The sequence below is a fragment of the Molothrus aeneus genome, chromosome 2 (assembly GCF_037042795.1).
Source record: "Molothrus aeneus isolate 106 chromosome 2, BPBGC_Maene_1.0, whole genome shotgun sequence".
NCBI classification, from domain to species: Eukaryota; Metazoa; Chordata; class Aves; order Passeriformes; family Icteridae; genus Molothrus; species Molothrus aeneus.
In genome coordinates, this window is record NC_089647.1 from 20,582,869 (window position 1) to 20,598,188 (window position 15,320).

The 15,320-nt window shown below is 40.0% G+C and overlaps 1 pseudogene; it reads right to left on the reverse strand.

Annotated features, from left to right (window-relative positions):
• Positions 1-203: 203 nt before the first annotated feature.
• Positions 204-15,320, reverse strand: part of LOC136571369 (uncharacterized) — a 37,551-nt pseudogene continuing 22,434 nt past the window's right edge.

Genomic DNA, 15,320 nt, shown 5'->3' on the forward strand with positions numbered 1-15,320 from the left:
AATGGATTTGGTTTTCGCTGGTGCCAATTATTTATTATTTTCTGCAATTTCTCAAGGGGCAAACCATCCATCACCTCTTTGGGGACCCACTTTTGAATTCCCAACAACCACCAACGGTGGCAGTTAGAGATCTGTTTTCCTTTCTCTATATTTTCACTGTGAGGAGCCCCAATAAACCAAACACCTTTGTTATTTTCTGATTTCTATGCCGGGGTTTTTATAGCTCCATATTGTCTACAATAATTAATTAGATCTACTGCAACTTCAGCTCATGTCCAAACTTTATGGCTACTGGCAGGTGAATCAGATTGAGAAGCTGAGGGCTGTGAGGGGGAAGAGTAGGGAGTGAAGCCAGGATCTCTAGGTCCACTTTGGTCAGGGGAATTCCTGAGGAATCTTATCTAGTCTTTCTACAGGATTCAAAGCCATTATGGTTTTCTGTAGAGTCATTGCTGTATGTTTAAGTGTTTCTGGAAGCCCATGAGTTCAATTGGTCATTAGTTCTGGCTTCACAGGTAATTGCATTGGGCATTCAAAACCAGGAACTAATTTCTTTTCATGAATCATTTGCAGGCAGGTGGCTTTGTGGACACTTTCTAAGAGCTGGTCGGTGGTGTCAACGATTGCCAGGGGGTCACCCCTTTCCAAAGGATTCATTCTCCTGGCCCAGAAAGACGCACCCTGTGTCAGGGACCACGCATCACTCTTACCTCCTTATCTCCTGTTATGAAGAAGGCTCCATGTCCCCAGTACCCACTGGCCTCCGGTTAATTTAATTTGATCTCCACCATCGAGGGACACTCGGAAGACATATTCTGTCTCTGATTCTTGTGGGAGGCGCCCAAATTCTTTTTACAGCTTAGCTAATTCGGTAGCACTGAATGGTATTTGTTTAGTTGTGATATGTGGGTCAAGATCCTCTTTCGGCAATGCAGAGAGACAGGGAGACCCACTCGGTAATCAGAATCCAATTTTATTGTGGGATACAAGCACTTATATACCATTTCAGGGAGACTAGTAATGTGTACTACAATGATTAGGTTAAAATCACATACACAAACTTACGCATATAACAACATCTCTTGCTTGCAGAGTTTAATGCGATTTTCTTTTGCCAGTAAACCCGTTTGATTTAATCTTCTTGCAATCCAGGTCTAATTTTCAAAGTTCCGTTTGTTTATGCCAAGGCATCCTGTTATCAAATCTCTTATGTTAACCAGGTCCAAAGTGCATCATCTGTCTTATGTCCCCCAACATTCCAACAATCCTCATCATTAATATAGTTCTATTCTGTTTGAACCAAGGGTCTCAAGCGAGGACAGCAGTATTCTCTCCAATTTTTTACTGCCTCAAGTTCCTGACGGGGATAGATTTGTTTCATGTCAGGAGTTTCCTTTTCCTCTGGCTCTGTAGAGGAATCAGTATGATGTGAATTCTTAGCAAGTTCCTCTCTAAGGGCAGCTCGCAACATATAGATCTCATTTCTATCTTCCTTTAATTCTTTCTGCAAAATTTCAACTAGGTTTTGAAGGGAATCTATTCTTGCTATTTCCTCATTTCTTTGCTTAAAAAGGGTTTCTATGGCTGCTGTGAGACAAGCTGCCAAAACTGAGCAGAGGATGGTTTTATTTTTGCCCAGTTTAACTTCTGTTTCATGTTGTAAAGAACAAATTCTATCTATGACATTTTCTAAATTAAACCAGCTGTTCTCTACCCAAACCTCCCCCCTTGGAGAAGGCTTGGCATTCTATTTAGCAAGCAGAGCAGAAAATTCAGCTTTAACTTTTGTGCTAGAGTTTTCAGTCATTTTATGAAGGGACCAAAACCATGACAGGGAGGTGCAAACTTAAGTTAGACAATCTCACAGCCTTTGCTGTGTTCCCCTTTGCTTCCCTGGCTGGGTGAAGAGACCAAATCTCCCTGGGAGGCCCTGCTTAGTTCCTTCAAGTTGTCCCTTCCTTCCCAGACAGTCCAAATTCACACATAAACAACAACAGTTTCCCCTTTTGCGCTAAGAGATTTTTTTGGGAAATTCTAAAGACAGAACTCTCAATAGAGTATGGGGGCGTATTTCACCTGGGCGTGCGCAGTTTGTGGGAAATTCGAAGAGCTTTCCTTGCTTTCCAGCTTCGTTCAACCCTTTCGCGATGAGGGGCTAGGTGTGGCTGAAGCAAATCGTCCTTCCCCTGTTACAGACTACAAACAGCCTTGCAGACCCTTCTGTCTATCAGAATCCTGTCCATGATGCCAATTTAATGTCACGATCCGCTCATACCAATGGGGGTGGTGATGGTTGGTTAACTGATCTCGGAGTGCAACAGACAACACGGAAAGGGGATTGCAGTATCAATCCAAACAAATGCACCTTTATAGAATGACCACAGCAAACGCATGAAAGGAATTAGGGAGAGGAAAAGAATAGAAAAGAGGGGGAGAAAGAGAGAGGGAGTTGTCCTAAGCTGATTATATGATGCTTTTAACCCCAATCATCTTGTTCTGTTTATGCTGCATAATAAGTTTTGCACCTTCAAGACTTGTGGCAGAGAGTGAAGGGGGGAGAGAAGAAGCAGCAGTTTGTTTTCAGACACTGCACTCACTCCTCCACATTCCTGCTCCTGGACTGTGTTGTCTGTGGATGAACAGACAGTGGGACAGAGCTCTCCTTTGCTTTTAGTTAGTTTTAGCTTGCTGAGGCAAGGAAGTTCCCTGGACTGTGGTTTCTTTTCTTTTTTCCCTTTTCTTTGGACCTCTTGAAACCTGCTCTGGACTGAACACCCAGAAGAGCACTGGCAGCTAGCACCTGTGGCCCACCAGGCCGGGCCCGGCCCGCAACATTTCCAGCATCAGAGGGACTGATAAGAGCCTGTGTGAGCTGAACTGCAGCCGAGGGAGGGGACTTTCTCAGTTTGTCATCTCTTTTGGAGCAACAAGGGGTTTTATTGTTCAATATTGTTTAGGTTTTATTGTTTAATAAACAGGTTTTTTCCACCTCTTTCCAAGGAGCTATTTTCTCCTGGACCGGTTGGGGGGAGTGTTGCAGTGTGACGCCATTTCCTGTTTCAGGAAACAGGAAAATCCCTCAGGTGTTGGGATAGGTGAAATCTGTCCTTTCCCCTCCCCCTTTGCCCTCCTGCTAAGTGCTGTCCATCAATCTTAACATTCCAGCAGGGTCATGGTGTGGTTGGCAGAAGTTCAAAAGAAGCCCCTCAGGTCCGGGCTCATTGGCCTGTCCAAGTGTCTTTATCCTTTGAGCCTTCCCCTCCTCCCACCTGGTTGGTGGCTCACCTGTGCCTTCCCCTCCCCCTGTCCCCGGGCTTAAAAGGAGATGGGGCCATGCGGTCTGGATTCTGTTGGGAGCTGTTACAAGATTCAGAGGTCTGTCATCCTGGAATAAACTCTAGATTAAAACTCTACAGCAGAATCCTCTCCTTTTTCTCTTCACCGTCCCCTGAACCTTTTCCACCAGAGGTAAACTGAGTTTCTACTATGCCTGGATTTGTTGTGAGTGCCTAGCTGCACGATCCAGCCGGCCAAATGTATCTCTGAGGTGAAACATCACAGCTGCCGCCTTTGGCCCAGCAGCAAGGGTCAGACGAGTCCAGGCACGTACCACCCGGTAATATTGGGATTAATATTTCATAGGGGAGGGGCCAAATGAATCTGCTTTCCTAGAGGAGCCCCTTTGGGGGTTCTCCCCAAAATTTACCCTGAACCAAGACAGGAGTATAGCTACCAAATGTGGAGAGACTAAGTCCTCATAGTCCAGCCGACAGAGTTTGCCTAGTCACGTTGGGAAGAAAATGGCCCTGCCTGGTTAACTCAAGGTTCTATTATAGTCCATTGCTGAGGGGGGAAACAGAATCTTGAAATGGCTGAGGGGGAACAGATACAATCAAGAAGAAGAAGTCTATTGAAATTGCTGAGGGGGAAAAAGGTATTGAAGACGGGTACAGACAGTCCATGTTCTCAGTAGGATAAGTCAGTATCAGCAGTGAGTGGGACCCACTGTTTCAGGACTGCTTTCTGGGGGAAACCAGTCTAGGTCCGGTGAACACATCTGTAGGCAACACTCAGCAGGCATCCTGCTTCAGTCAGGTCAGCACCCCTGCATCAGAATTACAGGTGTCTCAGTCTCAGTCCTTGGTAGGGGGGCTTCAACCTCGCTGCCTCACGCTGGTAGTGGAGATGAAGGATTTTCCATGGGGGGGCTACCAAGTTGCCCCAGCAAGTTCATCTGGCCAAGAGGTGGGAAAATTCCTGGTCTATTGTCGTGAAGCAGGTGCAAGCATATAGGCCGGGTCGCCCTTTGGCAGGCCCTGCTAGAAGCAGTCACTGAAGACACAGCTGTGAACAATCACTTGGCAGGCCAGAATTCTGCTCAGGGGCCTCAGGATTTTTGGTGTTCATCCATTACTGGCAGGCCAGAATTCCCATCGGTGTCTTTAGGGTCCCAGTGTCTGTCCTGGGAATGGTCGTGAGGCAAATGAGGGGAACTTTAGACTGTCTTTCACACGTATCAGAAAATCTATTTACTGAAATGGCCAAAAAGAATGCATAACATTTACAATTGAGGGGGAAAAAGAAAACCAAACTCAGACCGTTGGAGCAATATCATTCTAGAGAATGCCATGTCTCTATGAAAAATACAAAAAAATTTCTGTTTTCAAACGCACCCACAAATCACCATTTTGCATCTTTTTTGTTGTTGCTGTTGTTTGTTTTAAAGCTCTGGCACTTATCTGATTCCTTTTTGAGTTAGTTCAGCTCATTAATCTAGTAAGAAAGCTGCTAAAATTAAACGGAAAAACCTATGGGGAACAGGATGCCACTTCAGCCATGTTGTAGGGAAGCCTTCTGTCTTGTAGAAATATGTCTGTCATATAGGAAAATCAATGCGTAGCACTATCTTATTTTGAACTTTCTCATTGCTACTGGGTTCCTGAATGATCAAGATGGTTTAAACCAACAACAGGCAGCCCTCTATGATACTCCCCAAACTATTGCAATGGAATAACTTGATCAGGTGAAGAGCTCGCTATGCAAAAGCTGAATATGATGTCAAGAATGCTTTGTTGTGGATTACCATTGTTTGGGATCATTTATCCCTTACCCTCCCATGTAGGTATAGGAAAAAATTAAGAAACCACAAGGCTTTTACAGCTGTTCTTGTATTTTGGGATCGTAAGGACTTGGGTTGGTAAACAAAACTGTGGTGAGTTTTACTATTGACTTTATCGCTGTTTCACTTTGAATTAACTGCTTTGCATTTCAGCTTACCCATCAGTATAATGAGAAGAAGAATATCTTCCTTCCTGCCCAAAAGATGTTGAATTATGCCTGTCATGTCACGGACTTAAAGACGAAAACCATTGTGATTGAAAGGAAGTATTGGCATGCCACAAGGTAACTGGAGTGAGCTGTGTTTCCTCCTCAGCTTCACTGTGATAGTAGAATTTTAATTAGCAGTTCCAAAACTTTGTCTTAGCATAGTCTGGTGACATATCTCAGTAGAGCAGTGTCCTAGGGTGACTTTATGATGTTGTATCCCGAGCCATCTGTTCTGTTCATGCTGGATATTATATTCTCTGCCTTCAAGACTGCTTCTGAGAGCAAAGGTGGGGAGAAGAAGAAGTACGGAGTTTGTTATCACAGGCTGCACTCACTCTTCTAAAAGCAACACTGCTCCACATTCTGTGCTGCACTGTGTTGTCTGGGCACTGATGGAGCAGAACAGTGTTCTTTGCTTTTCAGTTGGTTTAGCTGGCTGAGGCAGAGTTTTCCCTGGACTGTCTTTTTTCTTTCCCTTTTCTTGGAACTGTTCAAACCTGCTCCAGACTGGGACCTGGAGAGCAATGAGAGCTTGCACTTTGTGGCCTATGGGGGCCTACTCTGGGCAGCAGCCTTTCCTAGTGCCGGAGGGATTGATAACAGAGCAAGCATCCACAGGCGAGACTTTCTGAATTTGTTGTCTCTTCAGAGCGGCGATTGAGTTTTGTCATCTGGTATTGTTCATTTTTTGTGCTGGGGGGTGCTTTCCCTGTTAAATAAACAGATTTTTTCCACTTCTCTCAGAGGAAATGTTTCCCAGACCAGTTGAGGGGAGGGGCCGTGTAGGTGGGCTTTCTGGGGGGGGGCCCCCTGAGACATAAACTTTAAAGAAATTTAGGGATTTTAGAGGAGCTGAGGTTTTAGTTAGAGATAAGCCTTATTAGAGTTTATCAAAATAAATAGGTAGGCCTTGTTGAAGTTAAGAGTTAGTAGTTAACTAATAATTGATTGCTTGTCAACATCATGTTTGCTTAGCTGGCTTTATCATGAAGAATATAGAAACTCATAAATAGCTTTTAGGAACATAAGACAATTGTAGGCCACCTCTGTTCTGAAACCAATTGAAGATGGGGAATGGGAGTTCTACCAATGGGTTCATTTGTCATATTTGCATTGAAAATGTAGAAAGTTCAGAACCAGGAAGACTTCATTTATTTCCTCATTTTGGAACCCCTCCCCATGAAAGGGACCACCGATTCATTTTGAGGAACAAACTACGCGTGCTTAATAGCTTTTGAACTAATTACCATACGAAGTGAGGAATGATGGGATGTACCTAAATTATGAATATGTATTTGTCTTTTGGGTATTCAATACTTGTATAGATAAAAAGACTCTGTTATCACCTCTAAATCACAGTGTGTATTTGGGAGCTATCCCGCATGCTGCCCAGCGTTGCAATAAACATACACTTTCTAATTTTGAACTGTTAGAGAGCCTTGGTCCGTCACAGTTGGATATCAGTACTAGATCAATATTTTTAATAAATCACCCCTTCTTGAGGATTGCTGCCAAATTTGCCCTAAACCAAGACAAGCAGGATCTGCGATTTAGAGAATGATGGAATCACTTTGGTTGGAAAAGACCTTTAAGAACATTGAGTCTAAATGTAATTAGCAAACACAACCATCAAGCAATGTTTTGCTGTCTGAAGAGAACATGGTTTATCTGGTAAGCTTTGCAAGTATTTGTGTCATCACAAGCATGCATGTCCAATGCATTAGATGGGTATATAATAAGAAACCTGTGCAAATCAACAGAATGATTCTCAGGGTAGGATATTGGCATGTTTCATCCTTCTTCCCGACTTCTTCCAATGAATTATTTTTACAAAGTAATGATTGGAATTGTTACTCTTTTGACGGTTCTTGTTGTATTACTGACATTTTTGGCATAGGAATGCCAAATAGGTTAATTCACCTAGTTTTTCAGATAAAGACCAAGATTTAGTGTTGCTTAAGCTGGAGGCAGAAATATTTAAATCTTCCAGCCTCCTTCTTAGTACCTAATTTCTATTACAATATCAGTGCACAATCTTGTCCCTTAAGGTCCAGCTAGCTCAGTTTATACCAACAGGGTGACATTAGTAGGGCTCACGTGATGCTGCACACAGAAGCCCTCGGGGTACACCTCTAGCAGACAGTAATTCATGCACTTGGACCATCCCAGTGCTGACTTTGGATCACCAGAAGAGTAGAACTAGAGAGATTTGATGGAGAGCTCTCTGGAGGAAGTGGCCTGAAGAAGACAGCAGAAATCCCATCTGTGTGTTTGTACAAATAACGTGAATATCATTTACAGAAAAAGATCTTCAAATGGATCTAACTTTTTCTGCAGACTATTTGTCAACTATATGCATTACATGGACAGTTCCACTGAGCATCTGAAATACAGCTGCGTTTAAGTGGATTGATTCAGGGTTGGAAAGCAGTGAAATAAAGCTTTTCAGGAATAGCTGACATCCAAGTCCCGCAGAAATTTACCTATTTTTAATGTCCAGATGCTTTTTAAAATCATGGGTGACCATTTAGCTACCTAATAGCTTTAATCAGAAATACAAAGAAAATTTTAAACTCCCATCTTTTATAGCTTGAATATTTTTCTTTGTTTATTTCCTGGTTTCCAATTCAGGTCTACAAATCATATGATTAGGTAATGAGAACTCATGCTGTATAAAAATATTTCGTGCTATACTTCCAAGTCAAGGCCATGTTTTTCCCGGAACTGTTTAAAAAAATAAAATTCTATCTGGATTCTCTCTAGCCCACACTCATCATTATATAAAATCATTTAAATATTATATTGTGACTTTACATGGTGCAATTATATTCAGAAATCCAAGGCTCTATTGTTAGATTGTTTGTATGGTTTTCTGGCAATTCTAACTTCCCACAACCACTCTTGGCAGCTATCTATTTTTGCAGCAAGGCATCACAGGGGTCTGTGAGAAGTTTGAATGTGAAGCAGAGCTAACATTAAAATACACGTGACATACTTGAAATATTTCACTTCAGAAAGTTACAGTTTGCTTAGATGGAAGGAAATATGAAATAAATAAACCTCACACAACATTTCTAAATCTTGGAAATCTATTACCTGAACCTTGAGTCAGTTTGCAGGACAGGACTCTGTAGAAATGCAAATGTGAAGTCCAAGGAATAGAGCAGAAGGTGTATTGGGCAGGGGTACAGAAGATTGCTCTGAAGGGTGATGTAAGCAAGATTGCATCCTATAAAGATAGCAGCTGCTTCTGCTGGTGCCAACATAGAGAATTTGCGCCACCAGCCTAGTTTTCTGGGGACATTTGACCTGTACACTCTTGAGGGCTTGTAGATGTGAATGAATGTGTCCTTTGATCTGTTTTTTTCTTTTGAATGTCTATGACCTGACTTGCTATTGTGTACTGTACTGTATCGTTTTATAAACAGACACGTTTCATCTGTTTGAAAGCTGTAGTTGAAAGTGAGCTTGCAATCATGAGTTGGCTGTCAAAAGAATTAATTTTCTGCTTTAAGCAAAATATCAATAGAAACATTCCATCCACTCCTACGATACAGATTCCTTTTGAATTTACAGGGTAATTCGCATTAGTGAGTATACTGCATGTGCAATAAATACACCTTGCTTGGTTTCTAATGATGAAAATAGTCCTCTTTGTATTACTCTAAGGATTGAACTCACCATCATTATTTTCCTGTTCTCATTGAACTGTAAAGGAAAAATAGTTTTGCATTAACCAAGGAGTAAAATGCATGGATTTAGCATCATTCTTGCAAGTAGTCCTCGATTCTGAAAATACCTCTCAGAAGCTGCATCAAATGGCAAAGCTAGACAGATGGCAGAATGCAGAACCTGCCATTTAGGATCAGGTACAAAATAACACCCAAGAAATTCTTCATGGATGCTGCATAAGTACAAAGACGCCGTTATTTAAAAGAGAAAAATAGTCAATGTGAAACGTGTTTGATGAATAAAAAGCTATGCTAATCAAGAGACTACAGTGCCAAGTGTGCTACAAGGCTTTTTTGTAATTAACATCATTCCCAGCATGAAAAAATACTATTTTTATTGTAGATTGCTTAAGAGTGCACAACAGTTTGGAAAAAAGTGCTTTGCTTTTTCTATTCATAGGAACTGTGTATCATGGTAAGAGATACTGTAAACAGGTTTTGGAAAACAATGTTATTTTGAAGATTCATTCTATTCAGAAATACTTCCCATGAAAAAATTTGCTCTGCCTTCCATCCTGAAGACTCTTAAAGGAAAATGTCTTTGTTGCATTCTCTTCACACTAGTTCAGGAGCTCAGTCTTACCTGCATTCTAATGCTTTTTTATGTTCCTGATGGCATGGCTTAGACATCCTTGTCTCCATTACCATCATGATTTCCAGATCAAGTGATGAGAATTTTTCTTCAGGATTGGTGAAGTTAAGTGTCATAACATTTTTGTCAAGTCAATTTGAAGGGGTTTTTTTTGCCAAAGGAATCTCTTCCTTCCTAATGAAAACCATTGGCAATAGCAAACCTACTCAGTTTTTCAGGAAGTCAAATAATACATCTCCACAAGGTCCTCCGTTTGTTTTTTTTTCACCAGAAGAAAACTGCTGTTTTCTTCTTCTTCTATCACCTTAGACTTACTTTCTTCCAAAATCTTTTTAAACCTTTAGATTTCTCTTTATAGCTAATTACTTTCACAGTGTGCTATAGCATATGTATTTGAAAAGACCATTTGTACATATTCAAATGGCTTACTTCTATTCTATTAAGAAATGGCTGTACTTCTATTAAGGAAACATAAAGGTGCAGTAATATTTTTTCTTCTACAAAATTTAAAAAACCCCAACTATTAAAAATGATACCAGCAAATGATGTCTGTAAGACTGAGGCAGGAGGCTTTTTCCAGAACAATGTGCAGTTCTTCCCAATTCTATTTTTCCCTCCGATTACTTTGTACAAAAATAGTTTTACACAGTCTTCTAATAGTGGCGTGTTACTAGTGGGGTAGAGTATTGCCCTGCCAGCATTGGAATTGACTCGACTGTAGTTGTGTTCAAATTTGCTGATGAGACAAGGTTTTTTTGCTGAACGCACTTCAGCAAGCAAGAGAGCTTCTTAGTCTTAAGATGCTTATGAGTCCCAGAAGAAGATGAATGAGGTGATGACATGCCTTGTGTTCTGAAGAGGGATCAAAACTTATTTCTGGGGTCACCCCCCCTCTTGGTACAGAAAGCACACAGAGGGCTTTGAAGCAGCACTTTCACCCTCTTTGCATTCACTAGTAAATCGGAGACAGAGCTTGCCCCAAGGTTTGTGCAAAAATACTCTTTTGATGCAACTCTTAACCAGACAAAATCTCTGGGAAAATTTGCAGTGGCAGAAAGCAATTTTCCCTTCCTGGGAAATCTACTGAAACGGTTCAGAAGTTATTCCCATTCCCTGTTGCTAACCTCTGCTGTCTAGCTGTCCGATATGTTTGGGACCATGTTGAAATCATTCTAAACAATGTACTGATGCCGCACTGTTGAGTAAACATAGGTCTTTTCCATAGGTGTCAGGGAAAAATATTTCTGTTGGTAAAAATGATAGAAAACAATACCAGCATGGCAGAAAAACAATTACATCAATAGAATGAAGATGCCCAGAATTCTTCTTTTGAAGTTACACACAGTCAATATTTTCTAAAGAAGATTGTGAAACTTAATAAGGAGTACATTCCACGTGACTGGTGCACAAGTTCATGTTTCCACCTTACAAAATACATATTATTAAAAGAAAAATGTTCTGCCTTGTAGAAAAGTAACCCATTAGTAATTTGATCAAAGATAGGATTAGATCAAGTATTCCTACAAGACAGTAGTAGTACTAGGAAAAGCCTTTTGGCGTCTATTTAACTACAGGAAACTTGAGAAAGCAGAAGAGCGTCCTTCCCTGCTGCAAGCTGTACTTCCTATTTGCTAGTGCTGCTTCAACATTGTCTAAAGAAAACTTGCCAAAATAAGACTATTGTATATAAGCAACTGTAACTATCCATTCCGTTCCAGCTAATTTTAACTAGCAAGTATGAGTCACACACTCTAATGGAATATTCTAATGCATAGATAGAGCATACCTTCGCTAATAAATGGGGACTCTGGAAAAAGGAGCAAATGCAGTTGAATTTCAGGGAAGGAAATTATTGGAGTGCTAACTGCAGTCCCTCGACTTCACAAGAAATGATGTCTGGTAATCCCAACCAGAAACATATAGAAATCCATTTTCAAATGGGTTGCATCTATGGTCCTCTGTTCTTCCTATATGAAGAAACTGTGGTTTGAATCAATCTTCAAAATAGTATGCCTAAAGACCTTAGATGCCTCCAATTCTTTTGTTTTTTTTGTTTTTTTTTTTCCAGAAGCAACTGTCTCAAAACCTTTTTAAAGCTGACATTTTCCCTTAAGATGCCATATTTTAAAAGAGCACCTTGTCATTTAACAGGGTATTCCAAACATCATTTACAAGTTTAGACTGAAAGTAACACTTTTCCTAGTAATCTTTCCTTTTTTGCAGCTCAGTGCTAACATAGGCAGCAAAGAAGAGAACAGACCACAGCTCTTTCTGGAGCATCTTGAACAAATGCCCTTGCTTATGTTCTAATCATTCACTTCACCAAAAGACCTAATGATGAAGAAAAGGTTGTGAAAGCATTACTAGTAGTGCTACATGGCAATGTACGGGTGTGATTTCTCAAGCAGAATTTGTATCACATAGATGATACTTGGCAAACAGCAAATGAAGGGGTTTTCTTCAGCTCTCAGACTGATGTTACATGTCAGTAATTTAATAAAAAGATAACAAGAAGAAGGTTATTTTTTAACATGTGAATTTAATTCCACCCCTGCCATGGACATCTGAATCTTATGAATAGACAGTGTCTGATTTAGAAAAAAATAAAGAATTACCACAGTTTAAAGAAACATAGGATCATAAACCCTTTGCTGATGGAACGTAGCCTATTCATTGGTTGAAATGAAGCAGGTAGACAGGAGATATGAAATATTTTTTTGTGGATCAAACATTTATTTTCTAAAGTGATGCTGACAGATAGTGAACTCACCAACTTAGATATTGCACGGTAGATAAGGGTACATAACTTGCTCCATCAAGTAATCCCTTGGAACCATCATCCAAGGGGATTTTCCCCTGCATCTGTGAAAATATGCCTACCTTTTTCACAATACTTCTGCAGCAGCATTGTTAGGCCTGATCAGCTGGTATGGAGAGGGAATTATCGGCAGCAAGGTGACTGGCCAGGGCAATTTGCTTCAATGGATTTTGATCTCCCGGATATTTTGCAGACCTGCTTCAGCCCTGCTTGTCAAACACAGCCTTTAAAGGGTGCCAAACAATTGTTAGTCTGTACTGGGCCATATGCTCTTTATTCTCTCCCTCAACTTCTCCATCGCCTCTCATCTGTTTCACATGAGCTATGTTCAAGGTCCACAGGCTACTTTTCACAGAATCTTCAGGCCTGATGCAGTAAGAATGATGACTAGAACACAGCTGGGATCAATTTTCCAGTTTGGATAAAATGCATTCTGCACACAAATCCAATGAGAAGGTGTTCCCCCTATGCCCAGAAAAACCTTCACTAGTACTAGTGTTCTACGTAAACTGCAACTTAGTCTGAAAGAAAAGCTTTTTTCTGAGAGTGTCTAAGAGCTTTGTATGAAGCACAGATATTTGATATATGCAATTTTGAATACCAGAGGAAAAAGAAAACGGCACAAAGCTTTTAATGGTGCTGGTTTTAATTTTAAATTCCATGCACCTTTTCAAAAAGTGTCAAGCTCAAATGCCCATCAACATATTTTAGTCACCTGTAAGTCAGTATTCATATAAAATGTGATTCAAATCAAAAGAATTTCAAACCTTTCCTCAAAGTTTATATGCCTAGATTTAATACTTCTGACACATATTAGATGAAAGGAAGACATGTTTTACTGTGGGGGTGATGGAACACTGGAACAGGTTGCCCAGAGAAGTAGTGGGTGTCCCATCCCTGAAAGTATTCAAGGTCAGGTTGGATGGGGCTTTGAGCAGCAACACAGGAGACTCTTGATGGTAGAGAAACAAAGTTTGAATCTAGAAGAAACTCAGATTGAAGTATAGGAGCAAGTTTTCCCTCAGCTCTTGGGGTAAAATCAAAGTGTTACAAAATTACCTTGATCTGTGATTTTCACTACTGTAACAGGTTAATGAAAACTATGCAGAAGATAGCAAATTTTAAGAGAGAAGAATTACAGCATAAAATACATGGGATGGGTTTCTACATGGGACAAAATCTCTGTATTTCCACACTTCCTCATGTTAGGATTTCATCAAGTGCCAAAGAAGGTGGCAAAATATCATTCAGGACATTATTTACTGGGGTTCAGCCTGGCCTTTAGTAGGAATTGGGTTTGAACATAATGCAGATATACCACACACTTTCCCTTCACTGAAAAATTACTGTTTACAATGAATAAGCAATGAGGATATAAAATTGACTGAAAGCATCTTAAAAAGGTAAAGTATTTCATTGTAAATGATCTGTGATCCAAATAGTTCTTCCACCTTAGTGAGGGACAAAAGAATTCTTCCATATCATGATGGTTTAAAATTGTATAAACCAATGTTTTCTTCTGAAAAGATATTATCTATTTTTTTCTATCTTTAGAAAATATTCCTAGACATACAACACATGAGAACGAAGTAATTGTAAAGAAACAAATAATATGAAAATATTCCCTACATATAATTAAATGAAAAGCTGTGTTTTAAATAGGAAGTAGATATTAAACAGAATTTTTACACCAGATATTTGAGTTGTTGCACCAGCTATTTTGCCCACAAAGAGAGGTATTTAGCATTTCGGTCTTTTCCAAGGTGTTCATCATCTGCTATGCTGACCTCTGCGTGGGCCTAGGTGTGTGTGGAAGGGGGGCATGTGAAGGGGAGTGTGTATGTTTGCTTAACACTTGTTGTGGCAGATTCATGCCTCAGCTCCATCATTTGTTTTAGAAACTTCACAGAGAGTGGATATGAAGTTTAATATCAACAAGAGATCAATTCCCAAATCATCCATTTTACCCTACCTTATAAATCATATGCTTTGTTGCATATTTTATCAAATATACTTTCAAGCCACACGGAGAAATGAGAATATGGAGAATCCCTCCAATGTCTTGCAACTTTTATGCAAACAGAGTTTCAAGAAAGGATAATTTCTTTTAAAGTTCATCTGGGACAGGCATGATGGTGGTGTCAAGCTGCTGGAGTTTTTGTTGCTGGGAGAAGTCGTACAAAAGGATTGGTTTTTACATTGACTAGTTACTGAATCAAGTGCATGAATACATTGGAAATTCAACTGGGGGTTCCTTTTTCTAGCAGATTACTTCTAGAATGAGCTTGCAGACTGAAGCTGACTCTTTTGCTCTCTTTTTGTTTCTTACCTATTTTCTTGGCTTCTTTACCACTATCTACACAATTTTGGAACTTTTTTCCCAACTAAAATTGTTTCATAGTCTGATAATTAGGATACATTTTTTACAAGGAATTTTTAAAAATCTTTGTTTGAGTTAAGAAGGTTAAGGACTAAGGTCTTTTTCTTACCTTATCAATATTGCGATGAAATTGATAAAGACTAACTCTTTCTTTTTATTTTCAACCCAAGTAGATAGTTCCCATACATTAATACATTTTGTGGACCAATATTTGCCATTCTGATGTAAGTTGTCCCTTCTTAACAATATACATTCTGTGACTATGTTGACAACACTATTGGTGAAGATCCTAACTGGTCTTAAACACACATAGGGAGAAATTTGCTCAGCCAGTGTCAGTCTTAAGCATGCCTATCAGAAGATCTTTCTATAGCTGGGGAATTTTCCCATGAAAGGGATTAAGTTATGGAAGAGACACTTATCCCAGAGTTTTGCATTCTTCTTGAGCACTACTTAAGGAACTTAGATCCC